The sequence below is a fragment of the Uloborus diversus genome, chromosome 9 (genome assembly GCF_026930045.1).
Source record: "Uloborus diversus isolate 005 chromosome 9, Udiv.v.3.1, whole genome shotgun sequence".
Taxonomy (NCBI): domain Eukaryota; kingdom Metazoa; phylum Arthropoda; class Arachnida; order Araneae; family Uloboridae; genus Uloborus; species Uloborus diversus.
This window is the reverse complement of record NC_072739.1, coordinates 19163434-19172877: the sequence shown is the minus strand read 5'-3', so window position 1 is coordinate 19172877 and position 9444 is coordinate 19163434.

Here is a 9444-nt window from a genome sequence, read left to right as displayed (position 1 = left end):
AATGATCTGAAGTTAGAACTTCGACATTCTGTTTGCCTATGCCCCCAGTTGACCGTATACAACCGCTTTAACGTTTTGCTTCTACTACTTTTCTGTTTTGTAATCCCTTACTTTTATATTATGCTATTTTCTCTTCGTATTATTGCTAATGTTTTGAAATTTTGTTTTTGAAAGTATCAAGTCATCACTTTTAATAACATAGCGAATGTGAAACAATTGATTTGCATCTTTACTAATAATAAAGATGAAAGTCTGTCTGGATGTCTGGACCTCTGTGACGCGCATAGCGCCAAGACCGTTCGGCCGATTTTCATGAAATTTGGCAAAGTTAGTTCGTAGCGTGTGCACCTCGAAGCGATTTTTCGAAAATTCGATTTTGTTCTTTTTCTATTCCAATTCTGAGAATATTTTCCTGAGCAAAATTATCATAAGATGGACCAGTAAATTACCAAGTTATCATAACGTGGGAAAGCCAATTCGCGAGAAATTCATCACACATTATTTGTAAATATACAGGCGAACCAAAAGACCTTTTAATATTCTACTACGGGCAAAGCCGTGCTGGTGCCACTAGTATAAAATAAAATAATTTGGCATCATTTCTGCGATTTTATTCATCTCACAATTCGGCTTCGAAAGATTACTTATAGCCTGATTAAAAACAGGGTTATAAAAATTTAGCATATTTAAAACACGTTTTCTTCGTAAAGCATCGTGTAGGTTATCAACATAGCAAGCGGCGTGTGCATGAAACAGTCGATTTTTCTAATTTGACGAGTGGCAAAAACACTGAGGCTCGGAGTCAGACTGTAGCTAAAATTTGCGTGATCTTTTTTGTAAACAAGCAAACGTTATGGTTATACTTTTCACCGATGAAGAGACCAGAATAATTCTCATTTTAATAATAGATGTTTTTAGCGCCATCTATGCATAGGATAACTAACTAAATATTTGGACTAACATCAATATTGCTTATAATATATTCCTCTGTATAGGTGCACGTTATGTTGAAGTTAACAGTTTCAGATAATAGAGAATGACACAAACAATGGAGATTTAAAGGTTTATAACAATTTTTAATTCAAAAGTTACTGAAGCTGCTTGAGTTCCAAAGTTTATCTTTGACTACCAGTTTATGTTTCTGAGGTTTTGTTAATATAAATTTTTAATACGTATTTGAGACAGATTTTTGAATGTATTTATTTCTTTGTTTTGAATGCTTCCTTCTTGACTTATGAGAGGGATAGAAACGTACACTATGATTCGTCAGTGCTCGTAACAGGACCAATTTTATTATACTTGATTGATTAGCTCTTGCCGCGAATTCAGCATATATTTAAGGCTATAATAACCTTTAATGATTAAGTTGTAGCAGTAAAAGTTTGGATCTACACTTATAATTAGAGATGCCATATAGGAGCGAATTTCCGCCTTAGGTTGCAAAGACGGAACCACAGGGAGACATGGAAGATAGGAAATATTGTTCCGATATCTTTTAGCACCTCAGTTTATGAAAGAAGGTAAAGAAAGGCCATCAGCTCGCGCAGTAGCCAATAGCTGAATCTTTTCCCTTAGAAAAGGTGCCACGCTCGCACATGCGCTGTGCGTTCCGGTATAAGTTCATTTTAGCCACTTTAATGGCGGACGACGATGCTGCAACAAAGTTGTTGGTACATTAAATTTTCACACTGAATAGACAACGAAACTGGATTAAAATTCAACATTTCATTGACAAACCTTCAAAAACTTGCGTAAGTACAGGCTTTTAATCATGGTGTAACATTTCAGGCTTTCCAACAGGCTTTTAGTGTTTTCAGAGTTTTTTTTCAACAAAGTAAACTGAGTATTACTTATTGTTTATAGTTAACAGTTTTAATATAGTGATGTATGGCTTTTTCTACCATGTGTAATAATATATGGTGTTACTTGTTTGTCGCGTCAGCGGCCTCGCGGATTTTCCCCAAAAATGTTTATTGTTAACAATACGAAATAATTAAGTAACCGGGATGAAAATGCAATGATTTAACTAACTGCTACAGCAGATACTCTAAATGTCTTTATCTTCTCAATAAAATAGCTGCGTAGACGTAGCAAAGGAAGAAAAGAAAAAAACGCTTTGAAAAGAAATCTCTCTGTGTTTTATGCCATGACTCATTACGTGAAAATATTTCGTTGGTGTTATTTCAAAAAAAGAATGCAGTGTCTCGACGCGTTTATTATTTTTTTCTTTCTAATTTCTGTTTCCAATGCTTTTTATTATGTAGGATGCTAAAAATTTGTTTTTATTTTTAATGTCAAATAAGTTCCTATTTAAAAAAAGTGCTTTTTTTTAGATTACTTATGTTTAAATATGATATTCAAATGTCGAACCATATAAACGTATCTATATGTTACTCTTGATTAAAATATTTTGAACGTTTATGAAACGCCTGCAATTTATGAAACGATTTGATTTTTCCGTGATTGTAATATAACTGAATATTTTTGGCTGTGCCTGTAAATTATCCATAAATGCTTACACTCTTAATTTTTGGTACCATGCTGTAGTAAATGTCAACATTATTTAAATCTACTGAACAATCCAAGGGTTACAACTCGAATAGAGGAATTGAAGTCATGAACTCTTCTAAATTATGTTGGAAAGTCTGAAATGTGCTCAAAAGCCTTAAATGACAAGTTTTAATCCAAAATCAATTCAGTGTGAAAAACGTACCAAGACATTGTATATCATAAACCCAAACAATAAACACAATAATATTCAAAAAACGCACACAATACGGGGGAGGGGGGGAAAGGATCTACTGTAGAAATCAGTAAGGGCGCCATTTATCTCTCCGAAGGTTCCTTCTTTTCACCCCCGCTGTCTGTCTTTTAAAAGGTGCCTATTTTTCACCCTTGTAAAAGGTGCGATTTCGGCTCCGTATTGGGTGTCGCTGGTGAACAAGCGTTTCCCCCCTGAAAGGTGCCAAACGCAACCTGTAGTTTTAACAGTGTATCATGTGCCAGAAAAGTTAATATACACTCAGGAACATTGAAAATAGCGCCCCAAGAAGGAAACATTGGATTGAAGTGAAATTTAATATACACTGTAAAAAATCTCGGAAAACTCTCTGAATATACAAAAAAGTTTTCCGTAATACACAGATTCGTACGCCCTCCGCAGTTTTCTGCGATAATCAAAAACGTTTCCCGTTTAGCAAGAAAGTAAGAGTCGACGCATGCGCAGGTGACACGGCAATTTTATAGTTCAGCAGCAAATCTAAACTGAAACTTTCGAAAGCACGCAATGAAAACAACTGCTGACTCATGTATGCGAAGTAACAGTCATCAAGGGAATTAGTAGAAGTTTTGTTCCTCGCATGAATTCACTGAAGATAATGTTAAAGTCTTATATTTTCTTGCTTATGTATCGTCATGAGATTGAATTTGAAGCTATGTCACTTATTTTTAAGTACGAAGTGCAAATTCTCGACGCATGCTCGCGGAAGGAATACAAACTGAAATTAAAAACCAAATAATTGCCGAGAGGACGCCATGTAACTTCATTGCGTCGCATAACTTGTGTAGGTAATTTTTCTTGGATACTTTTCTTCTTTCTACCAAATGGGTAATTTTTGTTGGCAGAATTTTATTCTGTCATAAAAATCACCTTTTTGGTGACCAAAGCCTGCAAAAGACAACCACCGACGAATAGGTAAGTCGCTTTGCAACTCTATTGCTTTAAAGAGATTTAGTTCATATAAATCTCGTTAAAAAAAACTATTTTCTTCAGTATAATTTTTCGTTGTGAACTATTGCAATTTGAAAATATTTTACATTACATAGAACACATATTTAAAGTGCAAGTGTGTCTAGTTTTATTCTATGAAATTTATGAATTGAAGATTATAAAAAAATTTAAATAAGTGTTATTGTGTACTTTGTTTTTATGTGGAAATCTCAGTTAATATTTGGCTGAACATTTATATATCAAGCATTATGAATTAAATGTTATAATATGCAAATTGTCAGGTTTGATAGTTCGTCTTTAAGGTTGCATGTTTTCATTCTCTTGTAAACAGTGTAGCTAGATTGTATGAAGTAAAAAAAAAAACTATCTCTTGTAATTAGGAACATAGTGCTTCAGTATTATCTAAATGACGATATCTCTTTAAATATTTGCATTAGCGAAACGCTTTAAATTAGTTAAATGCGTATTAATTTATTTAACAAATAAATACATATATGTATTTAAAAGTGTCTTCATTTTTTTCGTTTTACGAGCCTCAATTTTACCAAAAGCAAAAAAAAAAAAAAAAAGACTTAATAAAATAATTTTGTATTTTAACACCATATTAAAGTATTTGACTTATAATTTATATGATACTTTGATTTATAATGTATATGATACTTTGATTTATAATGTATATGATGTTGCTTTTTCAAGGGGGGGGGGCGCTTCATAGCATTTTATGGGTGCACCATCACTCTTATGGTGGGGGGGGGGGTATTCTCGTATATATGAAATGGAAAAATCATGTAATAGAGTTCAATGTTTTAATAAATAAAATATATAATGCATTTTGCGCACACTATAAAAATAAAATCAGTAACCTATTTTGAGTAAGTATTTATATTTGTGATGAGCTGGAAAAGGACAAGAACAGAAGAATCAACCCGAATGGTTCCAGCAGAGGGACTTGGTGTCATATTTAAATTCATCAATTTCTCTGTTGGTACTTTTCGGTACACTTTGTTCGTCAGAGAAATTGACTTGAGGTGAACGAATTCCGGAACGCGAAGGGTAGGTAAGTCCTGTCAAATTTTATCCAAAGATAAAAACTATCAAGTTTGATACAAGATATGTTTTTAAATTCTGCATTAAAAATACAATATGTTGATAGTTTTGTCTTGAAAATATTGAGAGAAAAACTGAAGTTTAAGATTGTTTAACAAACAATCCCCACTTTTCAGAAGGTACCCCCCACTCCAATTCCCCGACGATTTTGTGATTAGGAATGAAACTAGTAGATTATTTCATTTTTTCAAAAATTTATAACTGTGCATATGTTATGCTGTTAACCATGCTATTTGTCATTAGAAATTCAAAAAAAAAAAAAAAAAAATCCACGAATGATTCTAAAATTGCTTGTATTATTGCTCTTAGATATGAAAGAATTGAAACTGATATGGTATGCAATACTATAATAAAGAATTAGATTTTAGAAAAAATCACGGAAAAAGGATTCCGAAATTCTCGGAAACGTTTTTGAAAATTGTTTGGAGAATTCCGAAATACTCGGAAACGTTTTCGAAACTTTCATGAACCACAGCTGCACAGAATACTCAGAAACATTTCTGGAAATTACGGAAAGAGGATTCCGAAATACTCAGAAACGTTTCTGAAAATTACGGAAAGAGGATTCCGAAATACTCAGACACGTTTCTGGACATTACAGAAAGAGGATTCCGAAATACTCAGACACGTTTCCGGATATTTCAGAAAGAGAATTCCGAAATACTCAGAAACGTTTTCGAAAATTTCATGAACCGCAGCTGCAAGACATACTCAGAAACGTTTCCGAATTTTTTTTACAGTGTACAGAATTGTACCGGTGAGAGATACACATGATCCCGAAATCTAGATAATTAAACAAATACGGGCTAAGAAGTGAGATAAATACAGTGCTACTTCAAAAGCGCGTTGGACCCCGTTTTGCTGCAATACAAGCCGCAACACGGTCCGGTGTTGAGCTAATTAAACGTCTGATGCTGTCCTGAGGTAGTTGGACCCACAAATTTTGAGCAGCCACTTCCAAATCTTGCACCTAGTAGCATGGTGGCATCTGGCGTTTCAGTTGATCCTACGCATGCTCTATAGGGGAAAAGTCGGGAGAGCGGACTGGCCATGGAAGTGTCTTAAAAGGACCTAAGAAGTCTGGAGCAACTCTAGCTGTATTCGGCTGAGCATTATCTTGCTGAAAGTTGCCCCTGGGAGACCGTTTAGGAACGGTCCTACATGTGGTTGCAGAATTTCATTTATATAACGTTGACCCATTAAGGTTTAAAGTACCACAACTGCAGTGGACCGGCTATCATAGGCTATGGCCCCCTAGACCATTATACTCGTGGTGCGGGCAGTACGTCGTGCGATGGAATGGGTGGAATGGTACCTTTCTCCAGGGTGCCTCCACACCCGTGCGCGATTTTCATCTGACCCTAAAACGAACCGGGATTCATCACTGAACACCACCTTTTGCCAGTCAATGACTCACATCGCTCCGGCTTCGCACCATTGTAGACGCAGTTGCCTATGTTTTGGTGTTAAAAGGAGTACACGAAAAGGACGCTTGGATTGCACATTCATTTCCGCTTGACGTCTCGAAATGGTTCGGGGACAACTGCTACCCCTACGTCTGCTTGTAGGGTGGAATGCGTCACTGTGGGATCCACGAGCGCTTGCCGTCTATCCTTCGATCCTCTCTGCTCGTCGTCTTCCTGGTCGCTCTAGACTAGGTTTTTCGCACGTAAGTACCATTTCGTGTCCACTACCTCCAATAGTTTCTAACGGAACACTCCGAATGATCCACCTGGGAGCAGCACGACTCGTCTAACAGCCCGCAATTTTCATGCCGAGGATCAAACCTCTCTCAAACTCGCTTAACAGGGGCCGTGGTAGCCCGATCGGTAGAGTGTCGGATTCGGGGCCGGAGGGGCCTGAGTTCGAACCTCGATGGTCGAAGACCCATCGTCGTCATTAAAGGGGACTGGGCGACGTTAAGTATGCTCGTGGTCTCAGTGTCCTCCAAGTGAAACGATACGCACCAGGTAGCTATTAGCTCCTGGACTAGTTCTAAATTCTCATTAACTGTTCGATCCGGTGATGGTGCAGCCATCTATCGGTATATAAAATAATGGAGGCAAGGCACTTAGTATGCAGTCCTCGACATAAATACAGTTGTAGTCAGTTGTGACTCTGAATAGGAATAGGAATAGGAATAGGAACTCGCTTAACTGTGAGAAAAGTTTTCTTTCTGGCCTACCTGGAATCCTTCACTCATTAAAGTTCTCCAACAATCGGGATGAAATCGTATAAATATATCCTTTCTTTACTAATAATAAAGCGGAAAGTCTCTCTGTCTAGATGTCTGTGACGCGCATAGCGCCTGGACCGTTCGGCCAATTTTCATCAAATTCAGCACAAAGTTCGTTTGTACCATGGAGGTGTGCACCTCGAAGCGAATTTTCAAAAATTCGATTTTATTCCTTTTCTATTTCAATTTTAAGAACATTTTCCGGAGCAAAATTATCATAAGATGGACGAGAAAATTACGAAATTATCATGATGTGGAATGCCAGAGCGAATGAACACAGACAATTGGCGAGAAATTCGTCATCCATTATTTGTAAATATACAGGCGAATCGAATGTCCTTTTAATTTTCAACGACGGGCAAAGCCGTGCGATTACCACTAGTCTTAAATAATGCACTGGTTTATATAGCACCTTTATCCCGATTGCACCGATACTGTGGGTAAACGGTCATGCGCATTGACACAGCAAACTTGGATCATTTGCATATCAGATGTCACTCTTCTTATATGCAAAGTTTCGTGATTGTACCTTTCTTTCGGCGCTATTTTCAGTGCTCCTGAGTGTAAGAGAGAAATGATGTAGCAGTTTCATAAATTTATGTTTATTTCATCGAAAACTGACACAAATACGCAAACTATTTTACAGCAAGCTCTTATGCATGAAATATGTTGTGACTCTCAGAAAGGGTCATTTATCTTACACGTTTAAGAAAGGCTTAAGAAATAATGGCTAGCAAATATATTTAAATTTGTCTTTGGGAACTCACATTTGAAGAAGGGTCTCAAAATATTTCGTTCTAACTTGCTTAGGTGCATCGAAAACACGTTTTTTTTTTTTTCTTTTTTTCTTTTTTTTTTTGGAAATTCAAAATTTTCAAGTTGATAAAAAGGTGTCCCAACAGACACACATACACCACGAAAAATTTTATTCTCTGCCAAAAAATATTTAAGTCTCCAGGATAAAGCCTAAATATTATAATTTTCTGCCAAAAATTCATTTTTTTCTGTAGAATTTTTTTATTCATTTTTTTTAAAAATTTTCCTAGTTGACTAATGGCAACCATGAAACTTAATATTATTGTTTTAAATTTTCCTTTGCTCTTGTAGCATATTTTGGTCTTCCACAACGCACTCAAAATAAAGAATTAAAAAATCCTTATTTTAAAGTTACATTTTTCATTAAGAACAAATTAATTACAGAGCGCTGCATGAAATATGTTTCTGACACTATACCTGTTTATTCTTAGGTAAAATTACCCTCTGAATCCAAACATAAAAACCGTTTATCTCCAACAACTCCAAATCCCCCCCCCCTACCATTAACACTCTTTTGAAGGGCTAAAGAGCTGAAAATTTCAAAAAGATAAAAATTTGTAGCAAGGAATGAGACTTAGAGGACATTTCCCCCCCCCCCCCCCAAATAAAAAATCATCAAAAAAATTTTTTTTTTTTATTGATGACGCGAAACGTGCAGTGCTGCTCATTGCACACATTTATTTCTTTGCTGAAGTTTTGCTGTAGTTGTTCTCAATTCCCACCGTAATATCGATCCTGATAAATTCCAGTGTAAAACTGAAAAATGTGTACTCATTTAGGCCCCTTCTCATTGTAAAAAAAATCCGAAATGTTACTGATTCAAGATTTAACAGGTTTTCACTAACTTCCTGGAAAAATTAAGTATATTTGTTAAAAGGTTTCCTGAATTACTAAAAGATGCACGAATGCAGACTTCTCAACGTTGAAAAAGAATATTTTTAGCTACCAGTTTAAATGTTAACTGAATGTATATATTTGGTGTATCGGCTTCAGCTAAATCATCCCTTATTTGATATTGACCCCGTAAAAAACTCTAGCGCCTAAGTTGCCCACTTAAATATTGGGCGAAAGCTAATAAGTTGGCATCCCTAATCAACTCTCTCTGTGTATCCACTTAACTCGCGCAAATAAAATAAACTAGAACCAAGTCGCTGAGCGACCGGAACTGTAACCAGTCGGGGTCGGGCTTGTTTTAGGATAAAGAAGTCGAAGTCGGGAGTTGATGTTTAAAAATTCCTAGAACAGAGTCAGTCATTTTTCCTCTAAGTCTGCAACTCTGCCAGTGCTTTCGGAGTCCGAATCAGACCGATTTTGTGGGAAACGAGTCGGAGTCGGCAGCTCTATAAGTCCTGAAGTCAGTCATTTTCCCTCTAAGTCTGCGAATCCCCCAGTGCTTGCGGCGTCAGAATCGGGCTGATTTCGGGGAAAACAAGACGGAGTCGGAAGCTCTAAAAGTCCTGGAGTCAGTCATTTTCCCTCTAAGTCTGCAACCCTGCTAGTGGAATCGGAATCGGACTGATTTTGGGGAAAAGGAGTCGAAGGCTCAAAAAGTCCC